The following is a 15283-nucleotide window of genomic DNA, read 5'->3' on the forward strand; positions in this document are numbered from 1 at the left end:
AATGGGCTAGATGGATGATGGGTACTAAGAAGGGCACTTGTTTTCATGAGCACTGGGTGGCATATGTAAGTGATGAATCACCGAATTCTACTTATGAAACCAACATTGCACTGTATGTTAACTAACTAGAATTTAAATAAAAATTTTGGGAGCAGAAGTCCATTGTTTAATTTGCACAATTGTGTGAATTTTTCAGTTCTTCTGTTGATTTCTATCTTGATATTGTTGTAATCAGAGCATACACTTTGTATAATACCTACTTTTTAAAAATATATTAAGGCTTGGGGCACTTGGATATCTCAGTCAGTTGAGCTTCTGACTTTGGCCTAGGTCATGATCTCACAGTTCACGAGTTCAAGTCCCACATCAGGCTCTGTGCTGACAGCTCAGAGCCTGGACCCTGCTTCAGATTCTGTGTATTCTTCTCTCTCTGCCCCTCCCCAGCTCATTCTCTCTCTCTCAAAAATAAATAAAAACATTAATATATATGTATTAAGGCTTCACTTGGGACCTGACATATGGTGGATCCTGGAAAATATCCTATATGCCCTTGGGAAGAATGTTTATGCTATTGTTGTTGAGTCTGTGTTCTACTACAAACACTGGTTTATCGTGTTGTTCAAGTTCTCCATTTCCTCACTTATATCTCTATGGTTATTCTATTCATTATTGTAAGGAGAGTATTAAATCTTACACTATTATTGTAGAACTATTATTTTTTCCTTTTTATTCTGTCAGTTTTTGCTTCATATATTTTCATGGTCTGTCATTGAGCACATAACTGTTTATAATGGTTATATCCTCTTGCTGTATTAAACCTTTTATTAATATGTAATGTCTTTCTTTGTCTCATAAACTTTTAAAATTTAAATTCTATTTTGTCTGATATCAGCAGAACTACCCCTGCCTTCCTTTGGTTACTATTTATGTGGAATATTTCTTTTCATTCTTTCATTTTCAAACTGTTTATGCCTTTGGAGAAAAAGTAAATAAATCTCTTGTAGATGACTTGTAGTTGAATTGTGTTTTTACCCACAAAAACACAATTAGAAAGTTTAGTCCATTTACATACAAAGAATTTCTGGTAGAGACGTATTTAATTTCTGTCATTTTGCTCATTGTTTTCTTTTCTTTTTTAATTTTTTTTTTAACGTTTATTTATTTTTGAGACAGAGAGAGACAGAGCATGAGCAGGGGAGGGTCAGAGAGAGAGGGAGACACAGAATCTGAAACGGGCTCCAGGCTCTGAGCTGTCAGCACAGAGCCCGATGCGGGGCTCGAACTCACGGACCGTGAGATCATGACCTGAGCCGAAGTCGGCCGCTTAACAGACTGAGCCACCCAGGCGCCCCTGCTCATTGTTTTCTATGTGCCTTACAGCTTTTTTTGTCTCTCATTTCCTACCTTACTATCTTCTTTTGTGTTCAGTTGATTTTTTTGTTGTGAAATGTTTAAATTTCTTTTTCACTTTCTTTTATGAATATTCTACAGCTATTTTCTTTGTGGTTACCATGGAAACTACATTTAATAGCCTAACATTACAGCACTGATTGAAATCATACCAGCTTAACTCCAAAAACAAAAAATCTGCTCCTTTACAGCTCTGTTTCCACTTATTTTGGTTGCTGATGTCACAAAATCATATCTTTATACATTGTGTGCCCCAAAACATAAGCTAATAATTCTTTCAAATGCATTAGTCTCTTAAAGTATGTAGAAAACAAGATTAGTTGTTGTAAACAAATGTTACAGTAATGCTAGCTTTTATACTGTTTTTTTCTAATGTATGAGTCTCTTAAATCGTGTAGAAAACAAAAAGTAAAGTTATAAACCGTTGTTACAATAATGTTAGCTTTATAATTGCCATGGCATTTACCTTTGTTGAGAGGTTTATTCCTCTATATGGCTTCAGGTTACTGTCTAGTGTGCTTTCACTTCACCTTGCAGGACTCCTTTGAGCACTTCCTGTAGGGCAATTCTACTGGTGATGGACTCCTTCAGCTTCTGTTTATCTGGGAATGCCTTAATTTCTCCCTCACCTCTAATGGATAGTTTTGTCAGATATAGAATTCGTGGTTAATAGTTCTTCTCTTTTAGCACTTTGAATATATTGGCCCACTGAGTTCTGGCCTCCAAAGTTTCTGATGAGAAATCCGCTTTTGATCTTTTTGAGGGACACTTGTATGTGATGACTCACTTTTCTCATGCTGTTTTCAAGATTTATCCCACAAAACTTTTAGACCCTGTTTACCTTTTAAAAATCTTTTTTTAAATTATCTGTTCCTCAATGTGAGAAGTAAGAGAGATGATTCATTTTCAGAAATACCAAATAAAAGCTGTGCTGTCCCCTTAATAGTAGGTTTACAACCTACTGGAATATGTTTGAACCCTTCCCACAATGGAGTCCCAAACCCTTAGACACTTCACTTCCTGGTTCTTCTTCCTCTCTCTGTTTCATGGGCTTATTTTTGCAGACTTAGTTTCACAGGCTTAGTTTCATGGGCTTTGCAATAGGCATGTCCCATAGAATAAAGGGAGGGACTGAAAGTCTTGGTGTCACCTCAGGGAATGTATGTTTGCTCCATCCAGACCACTTTTTGCCTTATGTGGACTTAGGCGACGTCTGGGTAAGGCTGTAACCTCGGTAGTACTTAGCCAATGAGGAACCAGGGGAGGAAATTGCATGCTAGGAGATAAATTGCCTGCTGTGACTGCCCTGGGTGTGCCTGTCCATCAGACACCTGCTCTTGAATGAACGTCGATTAAAGCTTCTCTTCACTGTGCTCCAGTCTCCAAGTCCCTCCTTTGATTGGGTCAGTGGACTCATTTCTCACACTCAGACTAGATAATCTCCATTGTTTTATCTTCAAGTTTGCCGATCCTTTTTTCAAATGCTCAAATCTACCTTTGAATCCATGAAGTGAACTTTTCATTTCAGCTATTGTACTTCCTAGCTCCAGAATTCTTTTGTTTCCTTTAAAGTTTCCTAATCCTTGGGGCGCTTGCGTGGCTCGGTCAGTTGCATGTCCAACGCTTGATTTCAGCTTGGGTCATGATCCCAGGGTTGTGGATTGAGCCTCAGCATGGAACCTACTTAGGATTCTTTCTCTCTCTCCCTCTGCCCCTCCCTCACGCAAGCTCCCTCTCTATCAAATAAAAAAAAATAATTAAAATTTTCCATTCCTTTATTGATATTTCCCATTTTTTCACACTATTTTTTGTTTTTGTTTGTTTACTTTCCCCATTTTATTTCTCTGAGCATGTTAAAGACAACTATTTTTATATCTTTGTCTAGTGTGTTCATCATTAGATATTTTTCAGGGACAATTTCTATGGATTTAGTTTTTCCTTTGAGTGGCCCATACATTCCTGTTTCTTCATATGTCTTGTGATATTTTTGTTGAACAGTGGGCATTTTACTCTAACAACGTGGTAACTCTTAAAATCATATTCTTCCTATTCCCCTGGTTTGCTGTTTTTTGTTATCATTCATTGTTTTGTTTATATATTTATTATAAGCTTTCTCTGTACCAACTATGGTCTTAAACATACACTTAACATCTCAGATCTTTTCTGAACTAATTAATTTTATCTACATTTCTTTTTGCCTTTGTTCTCCACATCATATCCCATTACATATCTGTTCTTAAGATAAATGATAACTAGTCTTCAAGTAAGAGGACTTACAGAATCATTTGTCACACACAGTTCATCCTACTTTCACCTGGTAATTTGTGGTGGCCACCTGTGTTTGCAAATTGCTTTTATCCAAAGGAAAAATAACACTTCTCATATTTTTACGACAGGAGATAGGTTTATAACTTGGAGCAGGTGCCCTCCCACAAAATCTTTCTTAACATTTAGGTTTCAAGGAGCTCCCAAGCCTTTGACAAAAACATCCCTGGGTTGTAAAACTGGCAAAAAGATTATTTAAATTTTGTTTACATATATCTTAAAGGGACAGAGAAAGAAATCACAAGTGTCCTAAAGTAAATGTTCTAAGGGAAGTGGAGGTAGGGGGAGTCTTCACTTCTTTCACAAAGAAAAATTCCTTTTTTTTTTTTTTTAAGATTTGTATTTATCCTTATGCCAGCATCCAAGTAGGCTCCCTCTGGCTCTGTTTTGGGGAGCCTATCACCACTCACTGATTACATGTTTCTCTGCAAGGACTCAACTGACTCAAATATTCATGGCTGAAGTTTATTATAGCAAAAGTCCCAGTGCAAGAAATCTAGAGGTCAGGCACAGGCTTCCCAATCCTCTCTTTGCTGCTTGCTCTCCAGCTGCAGACCACAGACACAGGACTCCTTTACTGCCCAGGCAACCTTACTTGAATTTTGCAGTCTGGAGTCCTTAACAGGAAGCTATTCACATGGACACATGCCTGCTACATGACCAACTGTGATAGAAACCGAGGGGCTCAGACCAGATACCAGAAGCTGTCAGGGAGGAAGATCTTCCTCTGCCCGTGGTCCTCCTAGCTGGACTTAGAATCAAATTGACAGGAGACAGATTAGCAGGAGAAAATCAAATTCAGTAGGTGTACCTACTGAGAATCCACACAGATACGAGATCCCAAAGACAATGAGGCAACACAAAAGCTTATATGAGAGTAGAGGAGTAGATCTGAGGGTACAAAGGGGAGAACGTTCATTAGCAAGAAGGTGAAAGAAGATATTTGGAAAAACAAGGTTGCCCTATCATGCAGATGAATTCTTTAGGTAAAGGAGGGTCCCCGTTCATGCTCTCCTCCTGTTACAGGATCTCCTTTCCAATGAAAATTTAGGCAGTTGGGAGGGAGGCAAAGAAATTTTCCTGCATCTGCTGGGTTTTCATTACTTTTAACTCAAAATCATCTTTTTGCCAAAATGGTCCATCTTGGGGCAGCCCGCCCTGGGCCCCTACAGTGCACCCCATGAAACATGGTGTTTATGTTACACACTACTGACAGCTGGAACATTCTTCCCTCACTGCCTTCGGCATACAAGATGACATCACTAAGCAGTGATTGTTGTGACCATTCCAGAAGCTTGATTTTGGCTAAGGCCCATTATCAGGATTCAAGGTGTCCTCAGAGAGAACTGCGTGCAGAAGACCTGCTGTATCCCATCTCCTCACACCCTGACATGCAAAAACCTCCAGAGGGAATTACTCCTCTAGCCTCTAGCAGAATTTCTTTGACTTATTTTGAAGTCATGTTTACCAGTATTTTATTTCTTCTTTTTGCTGAGTAGTGTTCTATTGTGTGTATAAACCACAACTTATTGACTCATTCTCCTGTTGATGGATATTTGGGTTGTTTCCAGTGTTGAGGTCATATGAATGCAGCTGCTATACACATTCTTGTGTTGGCACTGTAAGTCTGACTCCTAATTCCTGTTTAAATGCTCTGGATAGCCATTCTTCAGCTTCCTCGTGTGAGAGGCAGTGGGACAACAGCAGCAGGAGGAGGGGCTTCCTTATGGCATAGCCTTAGTGATAGTCTATGAAGTAACATCCTTCATAGTGGTAAGGACTCATATTTCCTGCCATCATTCCGGGAGGCCTTGAATCTGCTTCTTCCCAACAATCTTCCAAGTACCTAATTCCTGAATTAAATCTATGACTCATTAAAGTACTTGGAGTGATTTCTGTCTCCTGTTCCAAATCCTGAATGATACAAGCAGTAATTTCAAATTTGCCCTTCAATGGGCAAAATGTTCGGTTATTTAAATATTTCTAGTAATTAGCCCTGCTTCTTAGGACTGAGTCTAGTCTGAAAGCAGGAGGATGGTTGAAAGCACTGATGGTTTGCAAAATTGTGGGTGTGGATCTTTGCAGATTGTTTTGTATTTAGGAAATTATTATCTTCTCTAATATCAATAAAGTCTCTGAAAATTAATGTTTATCCTCAGAAGATTATGTGTGTGTGTGTGCGCGCGCGCGCGCGCGCTGCGTGTGTGTGTGTGTGTGTGTGTGTATTTAAGCAAATTGATGTAGAGATGTTGGGGTTCAGAGTGAATGGACAAGAAGGAATTTTTGAGATGTCTTTGGTCCCAAAAGGTGTTTTTATTAAAGTACAGGGACAAGACCAGTGGACAGAAAGAGCTGCACTGGGGTTGTGACAGGTGACTGATTATATACTTTCAAGTTGGGAGGGGGTTAGGGATAGCATAAGTCTCTAAGGAATTTTGAAAGCAAAGTTTCCAGGTCCTCGAGAGGGCTAGCTCTTGTTAGGAAAGGGTCATTTACTACTGTCTAGTAAAACCTCAGTCATGAGACCCTGCAGATGTACATCAGTGGGCCATATGCTTGGAGAATGATTGCTAATATATATTTGGGGCGGGGAGATAAAGGAAGTTTCCAAAGGAATTTTTATATGTTAAAGAAGATTTACAGGATCTTGGAGGCTGGGATAATGTTAAGTTAAGATTGCCTTTTGCCCATAGTAAAGTATTAACATCGAGGCAGTTGAGTTCCTAGAAGAAGGTCACTCTACCTGTCTCAAGGAATTGTCAATAGGTTGTAAGTTGTAAGGAGATTTAGTTTTTTTTTCTTTTGCCTTTGTTCTCCACATCACACACCATTTTGTATTAGTTGACTGAGCAATGTTCTGCTGAAAGTTCCTCCCTTACAACTTGATATTGCTATAGTTTGATTAAATCAGATTTAGGAAGCATACTGATGTGGTTATCACACTATAGGAATATACTTGTGGGTGAGGAAATAGATCCCAGGGTGACATTAATTCCTGGAGTAGATAACTTAGTCTGGATTCCCCCACATACATTAGATGCAGTTAGTTTATTTGGAAAGAGGATCTCAGGAAACAGTAGAAACAGGAAAGGGAGAAAAGTCAATAAAGGGTGTATTTTTGAGCTGTAATTACTGTAGGCAAGTGGGGCTCAACCCATCTGGCAGGCCTTTGAGAAACTAAGTAGTAGACATGTCTAAAAAATGCCTCAGGATGACTGGGGCATGTGTCCATGGGTTTCCATCTTTCGTGAGCTGAGGGTCACCCCCAGGGGCTTTAAATCTTTTGCTCGGGAGCATGGGCTGAGTGTCCTTCTAGGCCTTCACAGAAAGCCATGAGGCAGAAAGCCTGTGAGACACTACTGGTGGAAATCTGATGAGCCCAAGACATAAGCAAATTGTAGAGTTAGGGATGGAGTTTCCCTAGAAGTGGAGATTCATGCTGAAGATGTTTTGGGGAAGGAAGCCAAGTCCTCAGGACAAGGAGCTAGGCTGGGAACTGGGAAGTATCCTAAGAGAATCTCTTATAAAAGTTTATCATATACTTTATTTTCCCAAGAACAAGAGACTAATTGTATTTCCCAGTAGTGCTCAACATTTAAATATTCTCTAGATAGCATGAAACATCTACATAACAGTTATCTAAATTCATCTACTGTTCATATTTTGTCACATTTTCATTAGCTGTATGTATTATATCTATTTGTATGTGTGCAAAGTGTATGTTTTATATAACATAAATATATTAATAACAGAAATATATTTTTTATATAGTTTATATATAATTTTTATAATTTATATAATAAAATATATAGAGATATAAAACGGATGACTTAAAAGTAAGCTATAGACATTATGTCATTTCACTCAGCATGCTTCTCTTAAGAATGACATTCTCCTACAAAACCGTTCCCATAGCTACAAAGATAATTCAAGAATATCATCTAAGAGAGAAACTATATTCAAATTACCCAATTGTCTCAAAAATGTCATTTAAAGCTTTTGTTTTCCTGGATCCAATTAAGTTCACACATTGTAACCTATTAAATGTTAGTTTCTGGGGTGCCTGGGTGGCTCAGTAGGTTAAGCCTCCAACTCTTGATTTCAGCTCAGGTCATGATCTCAGTTTGTGAGTTCAAACGCCACGACATGTGGGGATTCTCTTGAGCTTAAGATTCTCTTTCCCTTTCCCTCTGTCCCTCCCCCACTCTTGCTCACTTTCTCTCTCAAAATAAATAATTTTTTTTTTAAAAAATGTTAGTTTCTTCTAGTCTAGAACTTTCCCCATGATTTTCCTTTTTTTTTTTTTTTAAATGATAATTGACTGTTTTCAAAGAATTCAGGTCAGCTGTCAAGTAAATTTGTCTGACAGTTTCCTTATAAGGTTCAAGCTAAATACTTTGGAGGACAGTACTACCCAGAAGATATTATATATTTTTTATTACATCACATCATGAATTCCTCCAAGTTAGATTTTTCCCACTATTGGTAGTATTAAATTGGATCATTTGGGTAAGGAACCAACCAATTCCTCAATTCTGAAATTACATTTTCCCTGTTATAATTAGTAATTAATTTATATATCTGTGGGATGATTTTTTTGTGTATAATATCCTGTCCCCACAACATTTTTTCTTATAGTTTTATCGTCTAGCTAATAATTATTGTTTAACTCAATTACCACTTTTCAGTGTTGCTTAAGATTCTATCATTCTTTTGCTGGTATTTGTTAATAAGAGTTTTCCCTCTTCTACTTTTTCTCTTTCTTTCTCTATTTGAATATTATATGTATGCATGTAATATTGTACTTTGTTATAACTCATTATTGTCATTATTCTTTTTGACAAACTGACCAATTTTTGGACAGTGGGAGCCTCTTCCAGACCATTTAAAAAATTTTTTAATGTTTATTTATTTTTGAGAGATAGAGACAGAGCCTGAGCAGAGAAGGGGAAGAGTGAGTGGAAGACACAGAATCCGAAGCAGGCTCCAGGCTCTGAGCCATCAGCACAGAGCCTGACGCAGGACTTGAACTCACAAAACGTGAGATCATGACCTGAGCCAAAGTAGGACGCTTAACCAACTGAGCCACCCAGGTACCCCAACCAATTTTTTTTTATTTATTAAAAAAAAAATGTTTAACATTTATTTATTATTGAGAGACAGAGACAGAGCATGAGCAGGGGAGGGGCCGAGAGACGGGGAGACACAGAATCCAAAGCAGGCTCCAGGCTCTGAGCTGTCAGCACAGCCCAACGCGAGGCTCAAAACTTACAAACCACGAGATCATGACCTGAGCCGAAGTTGGACGCTCAACCGACGGAGCCACCCAGGCACCCCCCCCCAACCATTTTTTTTAATTATTGTAAATGTTATTGAGAAATACAATAAAAACAGAAAAGTAAATCCTGTGTCCTTTTGGCCTGATCCATCCGTCTTTGAAAATTTGCTTGATTTCTGATAAAACAAGATGATATCTAGGCTTCAGATCAGACTCCCTAGACCCACTGTCAGACATCTCTTCAAGGAGTCTTGCTTCCCTTTTGGGAGAAATGGGATTTAGGAACTAAGATCAGGGTCTTACATGTGCTCATTGCTTCTAGGCCATTTCATTGTATATACCTTAAAAAGGGAATATATAGTATTTTTAAATGGTGACATGGCATTAGAGAAAAAAATAAAATCAGAAACAGAGGGCAAGGATAACAATTTTAAAAGAAAATAAAGGAATGGGAATAGGGAATGAGAACAAATGGAAGAGTAGAGCATGAAGGTGAGCACAGTCTTCCCCATGGCCACCCTCCAGATGAGGCTGGAAAGAGGGCAGAGGTAGTGTTGAGTTTGGAGGAAACCAGCAGATTGGCAGGAAGTAGTGGGAGGAGCATGTTGCATGGAGAGGCCATGACAGCTGAGAGGACAACTCAGGAACAAACTCAGAACTAACCCTCTCTCCCAACCATACTGGAGAGAAGTGGGTACCTGTGCTGAAGGAGTGGGGTGAACAAGGTATGGCGTGAGAATCTGAAAGGATTACATAACCACGGCCATTTTGAAGAGGGATGATCATTTTGCATCACAGATACATTCATTTGTTCATCTAGAACATAGGCCAGTTTTTCACCAATATACTACAAAAAGGCAGATTTTGGCATAGCTACTCACTTCACTGTTGAAAGTGTCTTCATCTTTGATCATTTCTTCAGGAAAATCTTTAGGAATAAAGTTATCTTAAGGGTTTTTTGATACATCTTGGGGCTTTGATTCTGTGAACAGGAATTGGTTATGGACTAAGTCACCCTGTTTCAAATTCTATTAAAGGACCTACACTTCTATTTTACTGAGAAATTCAAGATATAAAGCAATGGTCTTCTGATAGATCATATAATTTTCTTTGATGAAAATCATATTTTTTTAAATTTAATTCACACTAAAATGATTCTATACAATTGTTTTCTTGCCCATTTAAGTGCCAAGCTCATTAAGTTTGAGATTTTCTTCTATTTAAATGTGTATAATTTTCCTCTAAACATTGCTTTAGCTGCGTTTCACAAGTTTTTATATGTGGTATTTTCATTACCATTCAGGTCAAGCTATCATCTAATTTTCATTATGATTTTAGACCTACGAGATTTTGGAGTTATCTTTTTGTTATTAATTTATTGACTGTTTTTGACCACATTGTGGTCAGATAATGAAATCTGTTTTATTCCAATTGTTTGAAATCACACACACACGCACACACACACACACACACACACACACAAACTTTATATATATATACTTTACACTAAGAGTGGAGGCATTGGAAGTCCAGCATTGTGGGAAAGGATCAGGCTCTGGGCTTTCTTTTTTCCTTTCTATGATGTGACTGAAGTTGTATGGTGTGTGGATGAAAAACAAACCTCAAGCTCTCCAGGTTTGGCAAATACTCTTGCTACGTAAACAGGGTACAGTGATGCCTGTCCTTAATCTAGAAACTGGCCTGACAATGCTTACCTCTCCATCATGTCAAAAAAGTTTTTAAGGAGGGTAAACACAAATTTATACAGGAGTTTTAGTGTTTTTCAAGCAAATGGGTTCATGTGCGTATCTAGCTTATGATTTTACTAAAAATGGATGCCCTTGAAGCTGCGTTTTGCAGTGACCTTGAGGCTCTTAATTATAGATAAATGAGCAGAGAAACCACGAGGTTCAGGGTTCAGTGGAGGACGAAGGAAAACTTGGTCGAGAAAGTAGTTTAAAGGAGTGGAAGGACTCTAAAATAAAGCCATTTTATGGAGAATGGCTCTGTTTGATGTAATGTTTACATTGGTTTTTATCTTAATGGTTCAATTGAGCCTTTCCTTGTACCAGCTGTAAACATTTTTCAGGGTACAAATATTGTATTACCTACTATTCTATGATGTACCAGATTCAATGTTTTTTACTTCTTTTCTCTGTGTTTGAGCAAAACCACAATCCAAATCATTTCTTGGAAAAAAATGTTTTGGGAAAATAATTCAAGAGTTTTTAAATTTCTTAAAATTTCATTTGATCCACTGATTGTACTTCCAGGAATAGTATGGTGAAATAATTCAATATATGAAGAGATACAAATAAAAGTATTTCCCAAATGTTAGTAATAACATAGAGAAACTGAATATACATTAGAGTCCAAAAATAGGGGACTACTTAAAAAGTTAGGGTGTTTGGGGGCACCTGGTTAACTTAGTCACGTTAGCCTCTGACTCTTGATTTTGGCTCAGGTCATGAATTTATGGTTGGTGGGTCAAGCCCTGCATCAGGAACCATGCTAACAGTGCAGAGCCTGCTTAGGATTCTCTCTCTCTCCCTCTCTCTCTGCTCCTCCCTACTCTTTCTCAAAATAAATAAATAGACTTTAAAAAAAGTCAGGATATTTTCATTAGATGAAACATTACACAACCACTAAGACTATATTTTGGCAAACTGCAGCATAGCTTGGGAAAATGCTAATGACAAAATGTTTATGGTAAAAGTCAGGATATATATCTATATGTAGCTATATATTTATTTGAAAAGTATATAAATATATTTATATATTTATATGGCTCAGTCAGTTAAGCATTGGACTTCGGCTCAGGTCATGATCTCACACTTCATGAGTTCGAGGGTCATGATCTCACAGTTTGTGGGTTTGAGCCCTGCGTGGGGCTCTGTGCCGACAGCTGGGAGCCTGGAGCCTGCTTCACATTCTGTGCCTCCCTCTTTCTCTGCCCCTCCCCCATTTGCGCACACGCTCTCTCTCTCTCAAAAGTAAACATTAAAAAAAAGATAACAGCAGATAAATGATGGTGAAAGCTTTCACATAATTGCTAAACATTTGATGATGGAACAAAAGATATATTTGATGAAACAGTTAAGCATTTAGGCCCCTGACATGTTTTTGTATGGATAATTAGAATATTACCAGAAAAGGGGAGGGATGAGAACATGTAAAAACTGAATTAGTAAAATATTAGACTAATCATCAAAAATATTGCAGTACTGAAATTCTTTTTTTTTAATGTTTATTTTTGAGAGAGAAAGAGACAGCTCAAGTGCCCGCTCACAAGTGGGGGAGGGGCAGCGAAGGGGGACAGAGGATCTGAAATGGGCTCCACGCTGAGAGCAGCAAGTCTGATGTGGGGCTCAAAGTCACAAACCTTGAGATCATGACCTGAGCCAAGGTTGGACGCTCAACCAACTGAGCCACCCAGGTGCCCCTGCAGTTCTGAAATTCTTGGGCAAAATTGTACACCTTTCTTACAGATTATTAAATAAATAAATGCAAAATCTCAGTCTTTCATCCAAATTATAATTAATATCACCAGCAGAAACAATCAATACAAAATACTGGCAACAATATACTGCACACAGAAAAATGTTTGTTAGATATTTTATAAACCTGACAGAAGAATCATGTTAAAATCTAGAACTCTTGACTTGGTAGAATTAACAACAAAAAAATAAACTCTGAATTTCTAGATTTTTGTCACGAGAAATCAATTGCTTTAAAAGTGTAGTAAATAAATTTTCCATGATCAATTTTATTGAAAGTTTATTCCCAGACTAACTGAGAAGGATAGATAGTTTCATTTAATTTGTAGACCCTGAAATAGCAGGACCAGTCTTCCTGAAAGTCAGCAGGAGCTCAGAAAGGAGCAGTCATAGGGTGAACGTGGGGAGAATGGAACGGGTGTTACTGTTGAGGTGGTCAAGAACCTATACGAGAACCCCATAGCACAGAATGAAGCAGAGGAAAGCCCCACCTGCAAGGAACCAAAAGACCTTGAACAAAGGGCAAATTGACAGTGACTAGTGTGATCTACAAAATGATGGGCTTTTCTTCAGTGATCTGGATCCTTTGTGCTATTCTTGTAGAAGAGACAACATCTGTGCTGGTTATATTCTGTTCTTCTCTAGCCCTAACCCCTTAATTCTACACCTTCTTCTATTCTGCTTTGTGCTTACCCTCTGGCTTTCTGAATGGTTTAGCCAATGAGAGGCGCTGACTGAAGTTCAGAAAGGGAGGAGAGAGAGAGGCCAAAGACACATTTTCTTTCTCCTTGCTTTGTCATGTTCCTGGAAGGGAATGCATCATTCTATGAATAGATTTTCTTCCAAAACTCTAGTTTTCATGCAGGCTCTCATAACACCATTCCCATTGCCACTTTGGATGTTGGCCTGATAGTTTCCCATTAGTATTAGTCTCTGGGTATCTCAGCACACAGTATGTGTCCCTTAATCCTGCTTAATCTCTATAAATGTTTCCTCCATTTAAAAGTCTCTTCAAACATTCCAGCCAACTGTGAACTCTTGCCATAAACTCCATATGGGTTCTATCTCAAAAGCATAAGAGGATACCAAACCCAAGTGGACTAATCAGGACTGTTGGCACCACTACCATATTAGAAAGGAAGTCAAGGTCACTTGCTCAGGGGAGAGAACAAATTCTTCAAATCATAATCATTTTCTATATGCTTGGCTGTCATGTACCTGCCTTTTTTTGATTCAAAATTGAAGGAGGCTTTGGGTATCTGTGGGAACTGTAAATACAAGACAACTCGTTCTAAATTGCCACCCTCTTGTGCATTCTTTAGAAACCAGCACACACACCACCTCCCTTTTTCATCTAGAGGTAATAGAACTTCCCCATAACATAATGTGTTCTTCTCAACTGAAGAATAATGAAAATAATGTTCTCAAACATAGGGCATTTTGACAGGATTCCAGGAAGATGGTAGAATAGGAACCACCAGGAAATGCCTAGAATAGTCAAAAGTATAGAGACAGAAAGCAGAATTGTAGTTTCCAGCAGATAGGGAGGGGGGATGGAGAAAGGGAGAATTTATTGTTTAATGAGTTTCAGTTTTGTAAGATAAAGAGTTCTGGTGATGGGTGGTGGTGATTGATGGTTGCACATCGATTGATGGATGCACATTGATGGTTGCACATCAATACCTCTGAACTGTACACTTAAGAATAGTTAAGATAGTAAACTTTGTTACATGTATTTTACAACCATAAAAGTTTGGGGAAAAAAGAAAAAGTGCCGGTTCAGTGACCACCTTTAGTCTTCTCAAAAGCTCAAGGAGGAAAACAGGGATGTGGCTGCCCAGAAACCTCACATTTCCAATCTTGTTTGCCAGTAGCAATGGCCAAGACCTGAAAAAGGGGGGGGAGGTCTCCACCAAATTTCCTTCCATCCAAATCTCATGCTACTGTATCACATTGGCATAATTCAATTCTTATCTGGAAGAGTTTGAAAAATGTAATTTTAGCTTTGCAATTATTTCAAATAGAAGGAAGATCCAACAGAGGTTGAGAAAATTAATCCAAGTATCTTCTGCAATGATTTTCTATATCTTAGGATAAATAACAATGTTAAGCAGCATGTTGAGTTGAGTGAATTCCAGCAAACCATAGAATTAGTGGATAATGATGGGGCATCATATACTTGATTAGAGAGAAGGAAGTTTTGGCATAAAAAAAGTCACTGGAAAAATGGCAGAGCAGGAGGATCCTAAGTTCACCTCATGTTAGGGACACATCTAGATAATAGCCACATCAGTGCACCCAACCTGAAAAATGACCCAAAGACTAGCAGGCAATTATAGAAAGGAGGTCCCATCAAAAATGGCAAGAGTGGTGGAGATGTGATCTGGAATCAAACTACCAATGAGACAAACCACAAACGGGAGTGACATCACAAGCACAAAGAAAGGGAGAAGCAGACCTCACACCAGACATCCCAGGCACAGGTGTTCTGCATTGGGAAGATGAATCCCCATAACATTAGGCTTTGAAAACCAGAGGGGTTTAACTTTGTGTGTTTTTATAACCATCAGGGCTTATCTCCAAATACTTTAAAAATCAGGAGGCTTGGCTCTGGAAGATGGGGACCTGAGTCCCCACCCTTTAAAGAGAAAGCATAACAAATAACCCGCTGAGATACAGCATACACGCAGCAGTTTGAAAAGTGTGTGGAGTATACTTGAAGGAGATATATTTATTAATCTCAGAATAGGGGTTGGAGATACAAGGATCTTTA

At 38.4% G+C, this 15283-nt stretch overlaps 1 protein-coding gene across 2 annotated transcripts in view; it reads right to left on the reverse strand.

Moving 5' to 3' along the window:
• LOC109267983 (uncharacterized) overlaps positions 1-15283 on the reverse strand; it is a 74987-nt gene that overhangs the window by 31559 nt on the left and 28145 nt on the right. The window contains exon 5 of one of the 2 annotated variants that reach the window (XR_002080392.2): positions 12528-13001. The exons of the other annotated variant lie outside the window; for it this stretch is intronic. The gene's annotated coding sequence lies outside the window, so the exon portion shown is untranslated. Of the gene's footprint in view, positions 1-12527; positions 13002-15283 lie in introns of those variants that run through there. 2 annotated transcript variants of the gene reach the window in all.

This window comes from Panthera pardus, unplaced genomic scaffold, assembly GCF_024362965.1.
Source record: "Panthera pardus isolate Hobbes unplaced genomic scaffold, ASM2436296v1 HiC_scaffold_8, whole genome shotgun sequence".
In the NCBI taxonomy this organism is placed as follows: Eukaryota; Metazoa; Chordata; class Mammalia; order Carnivora; family Felidae; genus Panthera; species Panthera pardus.